The 21,301-nt window shown below is 34.5% G+C and overlaps 1 pseudogene; it reads right to left on the reverse strand.

The window, feature by feature from the left end:
* Positions 1 to 5,284: 5,284 nt before the first annotated feature.
* LOC141425690 (olfactory receptor 52N2-like) lies at positions 5,285 to 8,990 on the reverse strand (annotated as a pseudogene).
* Between the last annotated feature and the right edge of the window lie 12,311 nt (positions 8,991 to 21,301).

Genomic DNA, 21,301 nt, shown 5'->3' on the forward strand with positions numbered 1-21,301 from the left:
TATTGTAACAATAACATGCCAGAATTAGAATTGCTGCTTCATATGGTAATTTTATCTTTAATATTTTGAGGAACCACCACACATTTTTCACAGAGATTGCACAATTTTACATTCCTATCAACAATCCACAAAATTCCAATTTCTTCCCATCTTTATGGATACAATATTCTGTTACTTTGATTGTAGTCATCCTAACTGGTGTGATATCTCATCATAGTTTTGATTTGCATTTCTCTAATGATTAGAGATGTTAAACATTTTTCATGTTCTTATTGGCCATTTGTATATCTTCTTTGAAGAAATACAAATTCAAGGCCTCTTGTTCATTTAGAATTTTATCTTTTCAGTTTTAGTAGTTTTCTATATACTCTATAGAAATCAAGCCTTTATCAGATACATGGTTTGCAAATATTTAATCTCATTCTGTAGGTCATCTTTTTTACTGCTGTTAATTTATTTGTTTTTTGCATATACTAAATTGTACACAGTAAGGTTTTCATCATGATATTTCTACACGTTCATATAAATGTACTTTGATCAAATTCACTGCCTCAGTTACTCTTTTTTCTCTTACTCTCTCCCCTTTTTTCTTCCATTGCATTGGTAGTCCTCCTTTATATTAAAAGAAAAAGATCTCATTGTTTTTGTTTTTACATTGTTTTCCCCTGGATTCCAGAAATGAGAGAAAATGTGTGAAACTTATTTTTGTGGTACTAGTTTATTTTGCTTAACATGATCTACAATTCCATCCATTGTCCAGCAAAAGACATAATTTCATTTTTCTTAATGGCTAAGTAAAAATTCATTGTGTATATATACCACATTTTCTTTATCCATTTGTCAGTCAATGAGAACCTAGGATGATTCCATAATTTGTCTATCGTGAATAATTCTGAAATACACATGGGTATACAGGCATCTCTATTGTAAACTAACTTTGATTCTTTTGTGTATATACCAAAAAATGGTGTGACTGGATCTTATGGGAAGACTATTTTTAATTTTTTGAGGGAACTCAGTTCTGATTTTTGTAGTGGCTGTGCTGGTTTACAGCAGTGAATAAAATTTCCTTTCCCCTGAATCCTCACCAGCATCTGTCATAATTTCTTTTTCTTTTCTTTGTTCTTTTCTTTGTTCACTCTCTGTCTCTCTCTCTCTCTGTCTGTCTCTCTTTATCTTTCTTGGCAGTACTGGAGTTTGAATGTAAGACCTTATACTTGCTAGGCAAACACTCTATCATGATAGCCATGCCCTTGCCCAGTTCTATTCTCTATGGCAGCCATTCTGACTGGGATAAGGTAGAATCTCTGCAGTATTGATTTGCATTTCCCTGATAGTGTAGGATGTTGGACACTTTTCCTGTGTATTGATCATTTGGACTTCTCTATTAGAAAAGTATCTGTTCAGCTCATTTTTTAGAGTACTATTAAATCCTTATAATGTAACTCTCAGAGTAACAATAATTGGTGTTTCCAGTATCCACTTTGTTTTTGATGGGAGCATAAGAGTAGGAAAGGTACAACGTGAAGGCTTCAACTGAAGGCTTAAATGTTAATATAGACTAGTACATGTGGCAGTCTAGACACAAACCAGGAAAAAGAAAATTTATTTCTCCTGAAAGGCTAGGAATGGCCCACTTCTTCACAGGGTGAATGAATTTTGATGCATTTTCACTTATCTCTTCATTTTCTCTACATTTCATATTCCCTTTCCTATGTCTTTCACTCCATCTCCTTGTGCTCCCCTGTCTCTTGACAGCTAATGACTGAGGTCTTCTTATCATTTCTCTTTCTGAGTACTTACCTATCTTATACCTGTCCAGAGGGGCATATCAGTTGGAAAATTCTGTGGTGTCAGACAAACACAAGTATTTAAAGATTCCAATAGCAAATCTTCTCCATTATGTACCAGCATACTGTTATAAATTCTCTAAAATTTATTCAATGTTTCTTTCAAAAATATCTCAGAAAACCCTTGAGAATTTATGTATCTGTTTTGTTTTTTTAAGTTTATTTTAAGTGGTCCATACATAAAATTCATGCATATTAATGGACACTGAAGTATTTTGATACATGTATATATTCTGTCATATTAATCACGTCAAACTTATTAATCTTCCTAAATATTTATCAGTTTGTTGTTGTAAAACTTTTTTTCTTCTTCCAGTTTTTCAAGTATACAGTAAATTATTGTTAGTCTCATTAGTCACCTTCATATGTAATAACACACCAGATCTTCTTACTCCTGACTAACTATACCTTAGTAGCTACTGATCAACCTTTCCCAATTCTTTCCTCCCACTGGTATCCCCAGACTCTGGTAATGACCATTATTCTCAGAACTTCTCCAAGATCAACTTGTTAGATTCTGAAATTATGTGGTGAAATTATGTGGTACTTGTCTTTCTGTGCCTGGCTTATTTTACATAATATAATTATTTCCAGGACCATGCACACTGTCATAAATTACACATGAATGAAAACTATTCGATTATATATATGGCCAATTTTTTTTTTCATTTTTCTTTTATTATTCATATGTGCATACAAGGCTTGGTTTATTTCTCCCCCCTGACCCCACCCCCTCCCTTACCACCCACTCCACCCCCTCCCGCTCCCCCCCTCAATACCCAGCAGTAACTATTTTGCCCTTATCTCTAATTTTGTTGTAGAGAGAGTATAAGCAATAATAGGAAGGAACAAGGGGTTTTGCTGGTTGAGATAAGGATAGCTACACAGGGCATTGACTCACATTGATTTCCTGTGCGTGGGTGTTACCTTCTAGGTTAATTCTTTTTAATCTAACCTTTTCTCTAGTTCCTGGTCCCCTTTTCCTATTGGCCTCAGTTGCTTTAAGGTATCTGCTTTAGTTTCTCTGCGTTAAGGGCAACAAATGCTAGCTAGTTTTTTAGGTGTCTTACCTATCCTCACCCCTCCCTTGTGTGCTCTCGCTTTTATCATGTGCTCATAGTCCAATCCCCTTGTTGTGTTTGCCCTTGATCTAATGTCCACATATGAGGGAGAACATACGATTTTTGGTCTTTTGAGCCAGGCTAACCTCACTCAGAATGATGTTCTCCAATTCCATCCATTTACCAGCGAATGATAACATTTCGTTCTTCTTCATGGCTGCATAAAATTCCATTGTGTATAGATACCACATTTTCTTAATCCATTCGTCAGTGCTGGGGCATCTTGGCTGTTTCCATAACTTGGCTATTGTGAATAGTGCCGCAATAAACATGGATGTGCAGGTGCCTCTGGAGTAACAGTCTTTTGGGTATATCCCCAAGAGTGGTATTGCTGGATCAAATGGTAGATCGATGTCCAGCTTTTTAAGTAGCCTCCAAATTTTTTTCCAGAGTGGTTGTACTAGTCTACATTCCCACCAACAGTGTAAGAGGGTTCCTTTTTCCCCACATCCTCGCCAACACCTGTTGTTGGTGGTGTTGCTGATGATGGCTATTCTAACAGGGGTGAGGTGGAATCTTAGCGTGGTTTTAATTTGCATTTCCTTTATTGCTAGAGATGGTGAGCATTTTTTCATGTGTTTTCTGGCCATTTGAATTTCTTCTTTTGAGAAAGTTCTGTTTAGTTCACCTGCCCATTTCTTTATTGGTTCATTAGTTTTGGGAGAATTTAGTTTTTTAAGTTCCCTGTATATTCTGGTTATCAGTCCTTTGTCTGATGTATAATTGGCAAATATTTTCTCCCACTCTGTGGGTGTTCTCTTCAGTTTAGAGACCATTTCTTTTGATGAACAGAAGCTTTTTAGTTTTATGAGGTCCCATTTATCTATGCTATCTCTTAGTTGCTGTGCTGCTGGGGTTTCATTGAGAAAGTTCTTACCTATACCTACTAACTCTATATGGCCAATTTTTAAAATTTTTATGCTTCAATTATTTTTTTATTGACATGTGTTGATTGTACAAATTAACTGAGTTCAGTGTGTTATTCCATACACAATGTCATTGACCAAATCCAATAACATTCTTGCTACAAATGACAAGATTTCTTCTTACCTTATGACTGAATACTTCATGGGGTTTATATACTGCATTTTCTGTATCTAATAACCTGTTGGTGGTCACTTAACTTGATTCTGTATTTTGGGTTTGTGAATAGGGTTTGTTGGGATTCTCTATTTCACCCTTACCACTGAAAAGAGGAGATCTCTCATCAGGTACAGAGCAGGGTAGCAGATGCTAGTGTATTTTTGTCCCTCTTACTATGCTGTTGTCCAAGGTTCTAGTCTCTTTGTTGTTGGTTTTTAGCATTATTTCATGATCACACACCTCAAAAGGCAGCAAAACAAATGTTACTTTGGGTCTTATTGGTGGAGGAGAGGTGAAAGCTTGGATCCTCAATCAAGTCATTTGAATTCCATCTCCACACTTTATTTGTTCATTAATTAGATAATGAACATTCAGTTATTTCCATTCCTTGCCTATTGTGAATAGTGCTAAATGAACATGGAAATGCAGAAGTCTGAATTTTCCATGCCTCTATTCCTTTGATTATATCCCTATCTTTCTTTTAGATCAAATTGACATGAATATATTAATATTCTACTTGATAGTAGGAAATACATGCAACTTGTGCAGGCATGGGCTAATTTTTATAATTGAAAAGGGCTGCATAAAAACACGCAAAGAATTGTATAAGTAACAGATTTCACTAAGGCAAGTTTTAGAGGACTTAAGAATTTTTTTAAATTTCCCTTGAGAAGATATGTCTATATGAGAAGTAACTATATTTATTTTTCTGACGGACATCCCATTTGAGATTTATTTCAACATGCAAAATACATGGAGAATTTATGTTTCAATCAACCTTGGAATCACACTGGTATGAAATTCTTTTAAAAATATTCCTCAAATTTCGGATATTTATTTCTTATTCATATAATTGATTTCCATTACTAATTAATTCTACAAATTAGAATTCAACATTATAGCAGTTATTCAATAAATATTGTTTTCTAGAATGAGAACAGTTTTTTGTTTGTTTTGATTTGTTGTTTTTGACAGTATAAGATTTGAACTGAGACTTGCTCTACCACATGAAGTATGCTCCCAGGCCCCTCACTTTTTCTTCTTTGTATTGCTTTAGTATTTTTCAGACAGCGTCTTGTTTTCAGCCTCAGACCACAATCCGCATTTGTATAGATAGCTTGAATTACAAGTATGAGCTACCATGTCCTGCAAGATCAGTAAATTTTTTTACTTTTCACTCAACTCTCATCTAAAATATAATATTTTCTCTTTTTATATTAATTAATGAATCTATTCCATTCCATGCACATGCTTCTTCTTACAAAATAGTTTGATGATGCCTTCTTGGATCTACTTCGTTTTGACTCCATAAACAATGTAGTTCAGAGTGGGAGGACACAATAGATAGAGATTGGCAATAATGATGTGAATATAATGGGGAATATTTTGTTCCCCAAATCAGTGAGTAAAAATGGTGACTAAGACTGGAACATATGTGATGACTATAGCACATAAATGGGACGTACATGTGCCAAATGCCCTACGACAAGCCTCAACAGATGACAAACTCACCACTGTCCACAAAATCATAGTGTAACACACAGAAATACAAAACATATCAAAACCCCAAATGAAAAGGGCTGCCAAAGTCCATAGATGGCATTGACCTTGACATCACCACAGGATACCTTGGCCACAGACGTGTTCACAGTAGGTGTGGGGGATAAGTTTTCCTCAGCAATAGGGCAGACGCTTGGTAAGGAAAGAGAATGGGACAATGAGCATTGCACTCCTCAAGAAGGTGGCAAGACCAGCCCTGGCAATCACAGGGTTGGTGAGAATGGTGGCGTAGCATAAGGGGTACCAGATAGCTAAATAGCGGTCCACTACCATGAGCATGAGCATGCCAGACTCCATTGCTGTGAAGGTGTGCACAAAGAGCATCTGTACAAGGCAGGCCTTAAAATCAATCTCCTCGAGGTTGAACCAGGATATTCACAGCATGTTGGTATAGTGCTGGTGCACATACAGGTATCAGTTAATGAGAGCGGGGCCAGGGAGTAGTACATGGGCTGACGGAGGACCTCCTCATGACCAATGAGGTGAATGAGCCCAATATTCCCCACAAGAGCAATGATGTACATGAAAAAGAATGGGAAGGAAATCCAGATGTGTGCAGCTTCCAGCCCAGGGACAACATTCAAGATAAAGAATCCTGGGGTCAGGCTGGAACTATTGGCTCCAGACCTGACAAATGACAGGAGGAGAGAATGTTACACTCTTTAACATTAGCAACTTCCTAGACAAGAAAATTAATCAAATTAGTACAGGAAATAGAAACACAATGCCAAACAATTAAAAGGTGAGTTTTGTGACCTTTTTAGTGTGTATTAAATGTACAAAATAATGGGCCTCAGTATATTTTCATATAGGTACGTAATTTACTTTGTTTATATTCACATACACCTCTTCTGCACTTCCTCCTTCCTTGGTATCCTTCATCTTTCCAAATAGCTCCCCTTTTTTTTTATCAAGAAATTCTATTTAATGCCAGATAAAAATAATGAATTAAGTCATTCCAAGTATTCACAAATCACGCAAAAAACAAGCACACATCAATGAAAGATCTTGTGATAAATTCACATACTATCACACTTTCATATTAAATTTGAATTTATATTTCTACACCAAAAATATTTTCCCAATTCTGTATAAAAGTTTATGAAACATTAGCAGTTGGGAACAAAATATCAAGAATAAGAATAAACAACATCAAAAAATAAACTTTTAGCCCCTTCTTATAGCATATGCTTGACATGAAAAAAATAAGATTAAATTGTTTGCAGTCATTTTGTCTTGCTTCATGTTCTACATTTCTTACTGCATACAGTATGTGGTGTTGGTACCTTGTTTAACCACTTTATTCCTCAGTTTTCTCTATCTACAGTGGGATAATAATTGCACCACCCTTGGAAAGTTAGCAGGGTTATGCAAGAAGATAATTTTATATAACATGCTAAATGGTGTACAGTGCAGACTCAACACTCAATAATGACTGACTATGTTGTTACTACTGTTATTTTCATATTCTGTGTCAGTTTAGAGCATTCTGTGAGATCAAGTTACCTTCATTAATATATGTAAGCTCAAGTGGAGTCATTCTGTCTGCCTTAACTCAAGTGTCATTGTATCAAGGGTAGAAAGTAGTGTAAGATCATAAAGCCTCTAGTGTAACAGGAGATTGGGACATTCACTTTAAGAAATAAATGCTAGTTACTAAGGCATCTAAGAGATTAAAATATGTTCCTGTGTTTTACAGAGGAAAAAATATAAATGACTCTTCAAACCAGAATGAAATCCATGGAAATTTTATCTTTTAAATCCCAGCAAGTTACCAGCTAACAATAGAAAACTAAGCAAGTGGCCATTGGAAACTTTGCATAGAGAACTAGTTTCTGTGGAATGATACACTGGATGTCTCTTTCTTCTAAAGTATCCAGTGAACAGAGCCACAACACCAGAAGGAAAAAATGAGGATATTTAGAGAGGCATAAATTTTGGCTCTGTATAGCTTGCTTATAAATTAAAACTGATTAGTCATCAAAGAAAACCTCAGACTCTTCCAAGCATCTCATTAAATCACAGACAAACTCAAAGCCAGTTCTTCTTTCACTCTACTTGGTACACACACAACCTCACATTTCAAATTTAGGGATTCTCATGTACCTACTATTTCTCTAATCCTTTGTGATACTAAAACATAATTAAAAGAAGAAAAATTAGATAGCTAAGTGTCTGCTTTCTATACACATAATGAGAGCCTATTTTTACTGCATGCTCACTCTATGGTAAGCATGAGCACTCAAACTTCATGAATTAAATCTTAATTCCAAAATTAACTAGATCAATGGATCTTTACTTGCACAATTTTCAAAGCTCTTAAAGAAGAGTGAAAGTACCAAATATGCTAAAACATTATTCTTTTAATGGATATTTATTAATTGTCTTTAACATCCCTGATACCATTCTAGCTTCTGGGATTGCATTAACTAATCAAACATAAAATTCCTACCTGTCATGATGCTAATAGGTCAGTACAAGTTAATACCTGTACTCAAACCTAAACACCATGGATATATATTATTAAACTCATTTTGTAGATGAAGAAATGGAGATGCAGTGTAACTCAACTCACAAAAACTTGAAAGTGGTAGAGGCAAAGTTAGAATAAAAGTTCACTTTTAAGCTATGTGTTCATCTGTCTGTATCTTTTATTGTAACTTATTGATCCTAACACAGAGGAATAGTTGCATAAACTGAGCATATCTAGCTTAAACAAGTCATGAGGACACAAGAAGAAGCTAATTTCCAAGTTCAAGAAAGAAAAATTGTATTCTTAATTGTATCTTAGGGAAGAGAAAAAAATGCTGGAAGTTATAGAAAGTCAGTCTTTAGTGAAGGCACCTTTCAACACAGAGAAGCTATCTGTGAGACAATGAGATTCTTACACAGATGCTGTGTGGCACCTGACAGCTTAGAAGATTTTCATAGGAGGATTTCTGTAGAGAAATTTGTTCCAGCAAGACCTTTCAATATCTTCTAGGATTCAAGTCTTCCCACTTCTGCAGAAAGATCATTCCATTGGAAACAATTCTGAGTACAGTTACTCATTAGTTAAGGTAAAATTTTTATTCTTCTCCCATTGCAATACATACTTTTGCTATCTCCAATGAATTGTGAAGTAGTTTTCAATTCATTTCACAATTAGGTGATTTCCCTTCCCCCTTCTTATTCTCCAAATTAGTGATAATGTATTCTATTAGGAGCCAAGAAGAAATAATGAACCTTCCATCATTCATATCTCCAGCACTTGCATTCCTTGCACTAAAAGCATTTCATTTTCAAGAAAATATGAGTCTTTGGGAATCACCCAAACTCACCTCAGCGTTAGCAAAGACCAGACCAGCGTCTTGTCATAACTGAGAGTTATGACCATCAAGAGTCCTAAAACAATCACGTTCTGCCTCCACCTAACATTGCTGTGCCTTTTGAAAATCCTCAGCCTTGAGTATGTGCATCTGATTGGGTCTCTACAGTTCAGTGTCTCAGAGGCTCTAATTGTAAGGAGAAGGTCCTTTGGGACTTTTGTGACAATTTCTATATTTACTAGTTCTTTATGTGGAGTGATAGAGAAATAAATGGTATCAAATTTATGAGTATCTTCTTCTTATGGATTCTAACCATGACTTCTAATATTCACAATAATTATTGTTTTACACTTATATTTATCACAATATCAATCTCAACACACCTAACCACTTATATATATAAATACATATTTACATATAACCACAAACACACATGCATATGTAAACACATATTTTTATACACATAAATGCATATTTTATAAGGTTTCATGAAAGAAAAATAGAGAGTGACCACTATCTAGAGATTCAAATTTATGATACGAGCAAAATAAAAATATGTTAAGGCAAAAATAGTAGTTATTTTACACAAATAATTATTTTTGGTGGGACTGGGATTTGAACTCAGGGCTTCACACTTGCAAAGCTGATATCATAATTTGTTTTGAAATGCAGCAGAGCACTCACAACTCTCAAAGTGCTTTTGGACAACAATAACTTTAAAAACCCAAAACATTATGATTTTAGAACATTCAATTGTAAAATGCCACAATTAACCATTCTTTTGTTTATAAACATGTAGCATGTCTCCTGTTTTCCTTTTTTTGAACAGGCCTACATTTAATACAAAATTTGATTGCTTTATCTACTAAAAATCAAAATATCTTATAAATTACATCCTTGAAACAAAACTTACCTGTTGAAGAAGAGAGGAGGTACAGAAACTCATCAATAGATACATAAACACTCAACACATGCCAAAGTGACATACTTTCAATTTAGGTTAGTATATTATACAGTTGAAACAAGATATCAAAAATGAATTGAAAAATCCTGCAATGCAGATAATTCTGTCATGAGTGTTAAACCAGGAAAATGTTATAAATATGTCCTACAAAAATATAGACAATAATATTCATAGCAGCACCATTCAATGGAGCAACACTCCATTAAAGTGTTCCTCAAGAGTAAAATGAATGAATAAATTGAGTTATGTTCTAAACTGGAATAAGGCTGAGTTGGAAAAGGCCAGTGATTATACTACTTGGTGATGGAACAACTGGATCTACATTTGAGAGAAATAAATCTTTAGTCCAGAATCCTAGTAATGATGTCCATAAATAATTGCAAAATATCTTGTAAAATTGAAGATAGCGTGTACCATTTTTCCTACCAATTTTCCTGCCAAGCAATATGTACAAGAGTGTTTATAACATCTTAGTTTTTCTTTTCCCTTTATTTGTAATATAAAAAGATAAAAAAATAAGCAGTAATGAAATGAAGAATTTTAATAATCAGAACACGAAATTTTAAGATATAAAAATGAAAGGAAATATGTGCCAACATATGTAACTGACAAAGGAGTCTTATTCACAATAATGATGAAATCTCACAAATCAAACAGGGAGAAAATTAACTAGAGGCATGGGCAAATGTTTTGAGCTGTTACTTGAGAAAAAATATGAAAATAACTTAGAACTGAGTTCCATCTTCTTGGTCATCAGGGAAATACAAATTAAAAGCACGGATTTTTACAAAAAACAGGAGATATCAAATGTGAGGAATAGTATGGATGTCACTAGAATTCTTATACATGGTGAGAATTTAAATGGCCAAAAGTAGTTTGGAATACTCGTCATAAAATATACCAACGCTGAATTGAAAAATACTCTATGATCCAGATAGTCCATTCCTCAGTGTTAGACTGAGGAAATGTGGAAATATGTCCTCCAAAAAACTTACACGAGAATGTTCACAGCAGCATCATTCAAAGGAGCACACCAATGCTCCTCAAGATGAAAATGAATAAAAAATTGTTGTATATTTCCACACTGGAACTTTAGAAACGGAAGTATAACTACTGCCACTTTTAAAGCTCAGATCAAATCACATGGGTTTTTCTGAAGACTGGTGTTGCAGCAAATGAATTGACATTTCCTCTCCACTTCTCTTTTCTTCTCCCTCCTTCTTATTAGTGCATGTTGATTATACAAAGCAAGGGGTTTATTATTAGAGTCACACAGGCATATGATGTGTTTTGATCATCTTCCCTTCCACTACTCTTTCATATTCCTTCCCTCCTCCCACTTTGCCTTTTTGTCCTTCCCTTTACACACCCACACCAGTTCTTGTTTACGTTCATGTCCTTGTAACAGAAAACATGTGATAATTGTCTTTGTGAAGCTGGCTTATTTCACTTAACATGATGATCTCCAGTTCTATCCATTTTTCATGGAATTTTCTTTATCCATTCATCCATTAATATGGTGAAATTATGTTAGTAAAGACCTCAAGATCATAGAAAAGCAAGATCAAGTGAAACACAAAATTAGTAGAAGGAAAAAGTAAAGATCAGAGCTGAAATGAATGAACTAGAAACTAAAAGAACAATAGAAAAGACCAATGAAACTAAGAGTTGGTCTTTGAAAGGATAAGGAATCTCAGCAAACCCTTAGCTAAACTAACCAACAGAGACAAGACACAAAAATGATAAAATTAGAGGTGAAAAGACATTACAACAGATGCCACTGAAATCCAGAGGGTTGTTTAGTGATATTTTGAAAATTTATACTCCAATAAATTGGAGAAAATCTAGATTAAGTGGCTAAATTTTTGGACACATATAACCAGCAAAACTGAATAAGAGGGCACAAAAATCTGAAAAATCAATAACATGTGATGAGTTTGAAACAATAGTGGTAAACATAAAGTTTCCCAAACAGAGAAAAACCCAAGGCTGGATGGATTTACCACTGAATTATTCTCTGCACTTTCATCCCTTATCCTCTCCTTTCCTCTCCTATTTCTCTTTACCATTCCTTTCTTTCATTTCCCTTACATTTAGCTTGCTATGTTTCTTTTATATGTGGAATGATATCCTTTTTACCGTTTATTGCAGTTCACATATTTTTAGTGCTTACAGTAACAGTGTCTTCTGAAATGCTCTTTTGTTCTATGCAGAACTTTATTAAGACCTGCACACATGTATCAGGATTAAATTTGGTTTCCTTATTTTTATGGCTTTGAATACTGTTTATATTCCAGTCTTCATGTGTTTGATTTATTAATGCCAAGGATTTTTATGCAGACTTTCTATTCTCTAACATTACCTTCTCTAAACATTTTTACCTTGTTATCCTTTCCACTGCCTAATATATTAATGCCTCATGTTTGCCATCACCATTGCTAATTTAAAAGCATAACTTTTGGGGCTGGCAGAGTAGCTTAAGTGGTAGAGCACCTGCCTAAGCAGGTGTGAGGACCTGGTTCAATCCCCAGTACTGCCAAAAAAAGTAATGAAAAGCATACCTTCTTTTATTACTCCCTAATCTTAGACTTTAATTTTTATGTTATTCTCACTTTGCTTATTAAATTATCTTTTGTGCATTTGTCATGGCTTGGTATCATTCTGTTACCTTAGTTTATTCTGGCCAACCAAGTTATTTCTGCTATTGTTACTCTCATTTTTCATAGATCATAAGATTATATCAATTTTGAGAGACTAAATAGACCTTTTAGTCTGGCAGTAAGCATGTTACAAACCTGCTTGTTTTCTGCTATCTTTCTGCTTCTTTATCAGGACTTTTTATAAGCTTGATGTAAGTATTATTACTTGTGGAGATGATGTTTTCTCTCTGTTCATCATCAAAGACAGATCAATTCTAATATTTTTAAACAAATGTGGAGAATAAAACACCTTTTTTTTTATCCTTATCCCTCTCAATCACAGCAATAAAAGGCAGAGTAACATATGTGTTCTCGCATCATTTATCGGTTTCTAGCAAAGTTTGATCAGTGACTTCTTCTCAAGGATGCGTTCTTGTTTTAACATGTCTGCTTGTTCTCTTGCCTGCACACAGTAAGTGCAGTGTGCATTTCCCAGAAATCCTTATGTCAAGGTCATCCTATGAATAATGTACCCAATATAATAATTAATGAAGACTTAATGGATTAAATTTATTAGTATTCATCAACAGATGTTTATCCCTCTCTTTTGATACTGATTCCCATCTTAGTGTTTAATATTTTTACAATTTTCTTCAGTATTTGGAAGGTGGGAATACAGCTTATTGTATGGATGTGTAGGATTAAGTGAAATTTATAAAATAGGTTGTGCCATAAGTATTTTTATTCTTTTTTCACATTTAAATATTTTTATTAGCACATATTAGTTGCCCAAAGGGGATTCTGTGACATTTCTATATATGCTTACAATGTGCCTTGGTTATGTTTACCCCCACCGTCTTTCTCCCTCATCTCCATTCCCCTCTACCTAAATGATTCCAACAGGTTTCATTGTTCTATTTCATATAAGTATATAAAGTACATCAACCATATTCACCCTCCTCTAATCCTCCCATCTCCCACTAGTATCTACCTCCTAACAGGCCCTCTTTTATAATCCTATCTTTATTTTTAAGTCCATATTCATTGTTCAAAAGGGGTTCCTGATGACATTTCACCTGTGAATATACTGGACTTTAATCAGATTAACCCTTTTTATTACTGTTCCTTACACTTTCCACTTACCCCCTGTTATTCAACAGCTTTCATTGTGTTTTCTTATGCCATATTCCTTTATAGATGCTATGTATTTCAATATTGTTCACCCTCTATCATTCCTTTTTCCTCTCCCTCCTGTCTCTAGTCCCATCAAACTGTCCCACTGTTGCAAACATGATATGTATTTATCATGTTTGTAATAGTGTATGCATTTTTCTTTTGGATTTATCTTCTACATATGAGAGAAAACATGTGACCTTTGTCCTGCACATGGCTTATTTCATTTAACATGATGATCTCCAGTTTCATCCATTTATTTGCAAACAAAATAATTTAATTCTTCATTATACTCCATTGTATTATATATGCCACATTTTCTTAATCCATTCATCCATTATAGGGCATCTGGGCTGTTTCCATAACTTGGCTATTATGAATAGTGCTGCAATAAACATAGGTATGCAAGTGTCCAAGTGTCTTTATTGTACCCTGATTTACATTCCTTCAAGTATATGCCCAGGATTGTTATCCCTGGATATTATGGTTGCTCTATTTTAAGTTGTTTTTTATTTTCTGTGGTAGTCTTTATTATTTTTTAGTTATTGATAATGTAGCATGGCAGCAAGATTACATCAGTAACATAATATAATACTTTTTTAACATAATAAAAAAGTTTTTAAAATTAAAGACTTATACCTTACTATATTCTATTCAGAGTGTTCTCCCTTGCACTAAAGTACAACTGCAATGCCTCTGTGACCTCTCCCAGTAGATAGAAAAGCATTGCACTACACTAAAGGTTTACTTTATAAAAGTCAGCATCATTGCTAAGCTTCCCATAACTATGGTCCTACACAGTTAAATACTGTAAAACACTACTGGATTCTTATGAAATCCCAGTTTTGCATTGTTTCTACAGCTCTGTTTCAAATGCATCAGTTTTGGGAGAATGCTTGGATATCGCTACCACTCCCATGGTTTTATCCATAAATGCCAGCCACTTACAGACACTACACCTTCTAGGTTAGCAATGGCAAATTATTTTTTACAAGATAAAATGTGGTTATCTGTTGGCAGATTGTTTCAAGCATATTCTGTGGGACAACATTTCAGCTTCCAGGAAGTTCTTTTAAATGCCAGCACGCTTAAGTAAACTGAGAAAGGGGGGTAGCATAGATATATTCTCATTATAAACCTGCCCAAGAAAGGCATTTAGTGCCTTATTATTTCACTTAATAAAATAATATGAGTGAGTGTTAACTACTGATTTTAAAAGCAGAATAACTTTTTCTCTCATATAAATAATCCCTTTTACAGTTCGTTAGTGTTCAAAGTGCTTTTGTAGTTATGCTCCTGCTTTCCTCACACCAATCCTGTGAGGCAGTTAAAGTTTTATCATTCCAACACCAGAGACGGGGAACCTGTTGCATGATGTCCTTTTGTGACTTGTCTAGAGTTGCACAGTTCATTAGTGGAAGAACTTGAGCTTAAACTCTTCTATGGAGTCTGGAATGTACCACTGGACCACAATCCTTACTATAACACTATTCATTTTCCTACCAGCCATAACAGCTGCTCCATCTGGTTTTAGATTTATAGAAGTTTATGTAGTAGTTTATCGTCACAGTTACTTGCTAAAGGGAAAAAACATACACATCCATTTTATAGGTAAATAAAAGGCCCAAACTTTTAAGTTACACCTAGAGAGGTCAGGTTCACACATTTTCCCTCAGTTGTGTGTTACTGGCACATAATCAGACTAGATCTTCATTTTCAGAGAATTGGTCCCAATTCCTATGTATACCATTTTTATTCATTTATCTATTTTTATAACAAATGAAGATGATCTGAACTACCAAAGTATTCAGAATAATCATCATTCCTTTAAGCCTGTAAGACACCAGATGAAGCAATAAATATGATTTGCACAATTCCTTTCCCTCATATCATATTCATACATGAAGATGTTTTTAAAACAAAACCAGTTATTAACATGGTTATTTTAAGAACAATCCTCTGAAACTTTAAAAATCCTTGCACACACTTTATTTCTTATTGGAGAACTGAAGAGGAAAAATCATCATGAACGCTTACGAAAGCATTGGCATTTCAAAAATTACTTCAAAATCCTACTGGTTACTTTCTTTCACCTCTGTACTGCTTTCCTCAGTAGTTGTACTAATTTATATCCCCACCAACAGTGTACAAGTGTTCCTGTTTGTGTTCTTGATGATAGCCAATATAACAGGGGTGAGATGAAATATTAATGTAGTTTGGTTTACATTTTTTATGGTGAGGAAAGTTGAGCTCTTCTTCGTGTATTTAATGGCTATTTGTACTTCTTCCTTTGAAAATTAGCTAATTAGTTCAAGTGTCCATTTCTTCATTGGGTTGTTGATTCTTTGGGAGTCTAGTTTTTTAGCTCCCTATAAATTCTAGTTATTAGTTTCTTATTAGAAGTATAACTGGCAAAGATTTCTCCCCCAACCTGTGGGCTGTCTCTTAAGTCAAGTGACTGTTTCCTTTGCTATGAAATTTGATGCAGTACCATTTGCCATTCCTTTTTCTTAATTGTTGAGCTATTAGGCTTCAATTCAGGAAGTCATTCCCTATGCCTGTATACGCCAAAGATTCCACTATTCTATCCTGTAGTTGTTTCAAAATTTTAGGTATTACATTGAAGTCTTTGGTCCACTTTGAATTGATACTTGTTACAGTGTGAAAGACAGAGATCTAGTTTCAGTTTTCTCTTTGTGGACATCTAGATTTCTTAACACCATTTGTTGAAGCGGCTGCCTTTTCTTTGATGTACGTTTTGGATTACATTGACAAAATTTGGATGGCTGTAGCTGTATATCTAGGTCTTCTTTTCCATTAGTCTTTGTGTTTGTTTTTGTGTTATTACCAATCTGTTTTTTATTGCTATGGCTCTGTAGTATAGTTGGAAGTGAGGTATTGTGACACCACTAGCATTGCTCATTTGCTCAGAATTAATTTGGGTTAATTTTTCTATTTCTGGGAAGAACATTGTTAGAATTTTGATGGAGACTGCATTGAACATGTGGATTGCTTTTGCTAGTATGGCAATTTTCACAGTATTGATTTTTCTGATCCATGAGTATGGGAGATCTTTCCATCTTCTGATGTCTTCTTTTATTTCTTTCTTCATAGACTTATAGTTTTCATTGAAGAGGTCTTTTTAATTATTTTTAAGGATTTCTATATCTTTATTGAATTCCTGTATCATATCCTTCATTGTCTTCTTTATTTCATCCATCTGCTCATTTGAACTCTCTTTACTATTAGTTACATGTTTATTCAAGTCTTCTTTGAGTTCATTCACTAGTTTATGTTTCCTTTTGATCTCATTGATCATTCTTACTATTTTTTAATTCAATGATTGATATTTCTTCCTCTTCACTATTGTGTAAGCCCTTCATTGTGGAGTTGGATTTTGAGGGAGAGCTGTTGCCTTCTTGCTTTATGTTTCTACATTGATATTCTCACATCTGGGCTTGGTTTTGATTGAAGGTTCCAGTCCCCTGTGTCTCTTTTGTTGGGGATTTCTGAAAGATTATTTAGGACTGCATAGTAGCTGTGAGTTTTTGTGTGTTATCTTGACTCTAAATAGGAGGAGTTTCTCAGTAGTCAAATCTTTAGCTTCTGTTTTCAAGATGTTGGGTGCTATCCCCTGTTCCACACAGGGAGAGGAAGTTTGGCTGCCAAAGTTAACACAGTTCTAAGATGCAGCATTGAAATTACAGAAATCCCCAAAGAAGATTAATTACTGTTACCTTAACAGTGTCTTTAGATGTCAATTGGAGCAACAATGAATATTTGTGATCCTGGGAGACTGAAGGTAATAAGGGTAGTAATGGGTAACTCTAGTGAATAATAAGTGTATTGTTTTGATGTGGCAGAAAGAGGTGGCAGCTGAGATAATAGACGGATTAATAAAAAACAGACTGGGATAGGTAGAAAATATCTATGGATGTTAAAATGAGGGAAAGATGTGGAAGAAAAATTTGAATACATTGACAAACAAACATAAACACAACAAAGATACAAAAATAAACTTGCAATCTACTTATCCACTAAAGGTATTGATACAAAGGAGTATTATGGGCAGGTAAATAGATAAAGAAGAAAATATGAGCTAGAGATCATCTCTGGTTGTAGACAGGAAAGTATAAACTGGGGTGGGTGATAGGAAAGGGGAGGAGAAGAAATGATTTAAGATTAAATTCTAAATGTACATTTCAGGGCTGTCATATGATGACTACAGACAATAGGAAGGAGGGAAAGGCTGATCTAAAGGTAAAATAGGGGAAATATGAAAAATTACTCAGAAAAAGAAAAACAAACATAAAAAAACTATACATCTCAAACTTAACAAAAAACAACTTAACATAAAAATTCAAAATTTTGTAATACTCTTCTGAGCACATGTTTGTTTGGTTCTCCCCACTACACACACACAAGTGACCAAGACTTTCAATCCACTAAATGGCAGTTTAATTTGTTACCTGTCTCTGCAATAGTATCAGTTGACAGCCTGGTGTTTCTTTCTCAGTAGAGAAAGAAACACCAGGCTGTTCCTCCACAGGCTGGGAGGTGATAGTATTTGAAGCTCTAAGTATAATCTCTGGTAAAGGCTTCTGGAGTTTGGGCCCTCAACTTTCTAGTCGGAAACCATCTCTTCTTAACTTGTGGCTTTCCCCTCTCTCAAGCTCACCACTACTTATAGTCTGTTGCTATGTTCAGGATGCAGACTTTTATCAGATGTCTTCTCTGGTGGCAATCTCTGCAGTGGGATTGGAAGTGCAGTACAGCAGCATTAGAAACCTAATATGGCAAATCTCCCATAGTAGAGACCTTACACTGGGCCTGGTACTGTAGCTGCCACTGTTGCAAATGCCTATTCTGATATCTGTAAATGTTTTCCTTATGTTTTCCTATAGTAGTTTCCAAGTTTTGGGTTTTACATTAAGATCTTTGATCCATTTTGAATTCACTTTTATACAGGGTGAGAGATAGGCATCTAGTTTCAGTCTTCAACATGTGCATTTCTAGATTTTCCCAAAATCATTTGTTGAAGAGACTATCTTTTTTCCAACATATGTTTTTCACTCCTTTGTCAAAAATCAGATGGCTGTACCTGTGTGGGTGTATTTGTGCATGCATTTGTTCCTATTCCATTCGTCTGTCTGTTTTTGTATTAGTACTAGACTGTGTTTTGGTACTGTTGCTCTGTAGCATAATTTGAGGTCAGGTATTATGATACCTTCAGAATTGCTCTTTTTGCTGAGGATTGCTTTGTCTATTCAGGGTCTTTTTTTTGTTTGTTTGTTTTCAGATTGATTTTTTATTTCTATGATGAATGAGATTAGAATTTTAATGGAGAGTTCATCAAATCTGTGGCTTGCTTTCAGTAATGCAATCATTTTCACAATATTAATTCTGTCAATGCATGGATCTAGGTGGTCTTTTCATCTTCTAATGTCTTCAATTTTCTCCTTCAATATTTTGTAGCTTTAATTGTAGAAGTCTTTCATTCACGTCCTTAGTTAAGTATATTCTGAAGTATTTTTTCAGACTATTGTGAATGCAATAGATTTCCTGATTTCTTTCTCTGCCTGTTTATTGTTGGTATATAAAAAAGCTACTAATGTTTTATTATTTATTTTATATCCTGCTACTTTGCCAAAAGTGTTGATCAGATCTAAGTGTCATTTAGTGGCATCAAAGTACACAATAATATCATCTGGAAATAAGAATAATATAAATTCTTCCTTTTTATTTGTATCCATTTTAAAATTTCTCTTGACTTATTCCTCTGGCTAGGTATTCCAGCATTATATTTAATAAGAGTGGAGAGAGGGCACACCCTTGTTTCATTAATGATTTCAGGGGAAATGTTTTCAGTTTCTCCCCATTCAGTAATTTATTAACTATGGGTTTGTCATATGTGGCTTTATTACATTGAGATACATTCCTTCTATTTCTAGTTTCTTCAGGACTTTTATAATTAAGGAATGTTGAATTTTTTCAGATCTTTTTCTGCATCTATTGAAATTATTGTGGGATTTTTGTTCTTGAATATATTTACATGCTGTATTATATTTATTTATTTTCAAATGTTGATCCATCTCTGTGTCCCTGGAATAAAACTACCCTGATAATACTTCATGATTTTTTAAATAGGATAACACTATTTAAAACACAAATTCCATTATTTTAAATTGTCATATATTAAGCAGATTCTTAAAAGGATTATTTTAGTATTATTATGATTGAATAAGAGTTTGTTGTGTGGTTGTAAGTTTCTAGAAATCTGTCCATTTCCTCAAGATTTTCAAATTTATTAGAGTATGGGCTCTCAAAGTAATCTCTGATGATTTCCTGGATTTCCGTGGTATTTGTTGTTGTCTCCCCTTTTGCATTTCTGATTTTACTGATTTGGGTTTTTTCTCTCTTCATTGTAGTCAGGTTTGCCAGGGGTCTGCCAATCTTATTTATTTTTTCAAAGAACCAGCTTTTTGTTTCATTGATTCTTTGTATGATTTTTTTGGTTTCTATTTCATTGATTTCAGCCCTTATCTTAATTCTTTCTTTCCTTCTGCTTGTTTTGGGATTTGCTTATTCTTATTTTTCTAGGAGTTTGAGTTGTAGAATTAGGTGATTGATTTGAGATTTTTCTGTCCTTTTAATATATGCACTCATGGCTGTAAACTTTCCTCTTAGGACTGTTTTGCTGTGTCCCATAGGTTCTGGTAGGTCGTGTTTTCATTTTCATTAACTTCCATGAACGTTTTCATTTCGTCTTTTATTTCATCAATGACCCATTCGTCATTGAGCAATGTGTTGTTTAGTTTCCAATTCTTTACATGCTTTTTACTGTTGTTTTTGTTGTTGATTTCTAGTTTTAATGCATTGTGCTCAGATAGAATGCATGGGATTATTTCTATTTTTCTTATATTTGCTGAGGCTTGCTTTGTGCCCTAAGAGATGATCGATTTTTGAGAAGGTTCCATGGGCTGCCAAGAAGAATGTGTATTGTGCAGAAGTTGGATGAAATATTCTGTAGACATCAGCTAGGTCCATGTGATCTATGGTGTGGTTTAGTTCTAGAATTTCTTTGTTGATTTTTTGTTTGGATGACCTATCTATTGGTGATAGGGGAGTATTAAGGTCTCCCACTATCACTGTGTTGGAGTTTATATATGTTTTTAGGTCCTTCAGAGTATGTTTGATGAAATTGGGTGCATTGATGTTGGGTGCATATAGGTTGATAAATGTTATTTCCTTTTGGTGTATTTCCCCTTTCATTAGTATGGAATGTCCTCCTTTATCTCGTTTGATCAATGTAGGTTTGAAGTCTACTTTGTCCGAGATAAGTATTGCTGCTCCTGCTTGTTTTCAAGGACCATTGGCATGGTAAATCTTCTTCCAGCCTTTCACTTTCAGCCAGTGCTTATTTCTGCTGATGAGGTGGGTCTCCTGTAGATAGCAGATTGTTGGATCTTCCTTTTTAATCCATTTTGCCAGTCGGTGTCTTTTGATGGGGGAATTTAGTTCATTAACATTCAGTGTTAGTATGGTTAAGTACGTAGTGATCCCTGCCATGTAGCTGTCTTTGTTGATTAAGAGTTTGATTATG

This window comes from Castor canadensis, chromosome 1 (genome assembly GCF_047511655.1).
Source record: "Castor canadensis chromosome 1, mCasCan1.hap1v2, whole genome shotgun sequence".
Taxonomy (NCBI): Eukaryota; Metazoa; Chordata; class Mammalia; order Rodentia; family Castoridae; genus Castor; species Castor canadensis.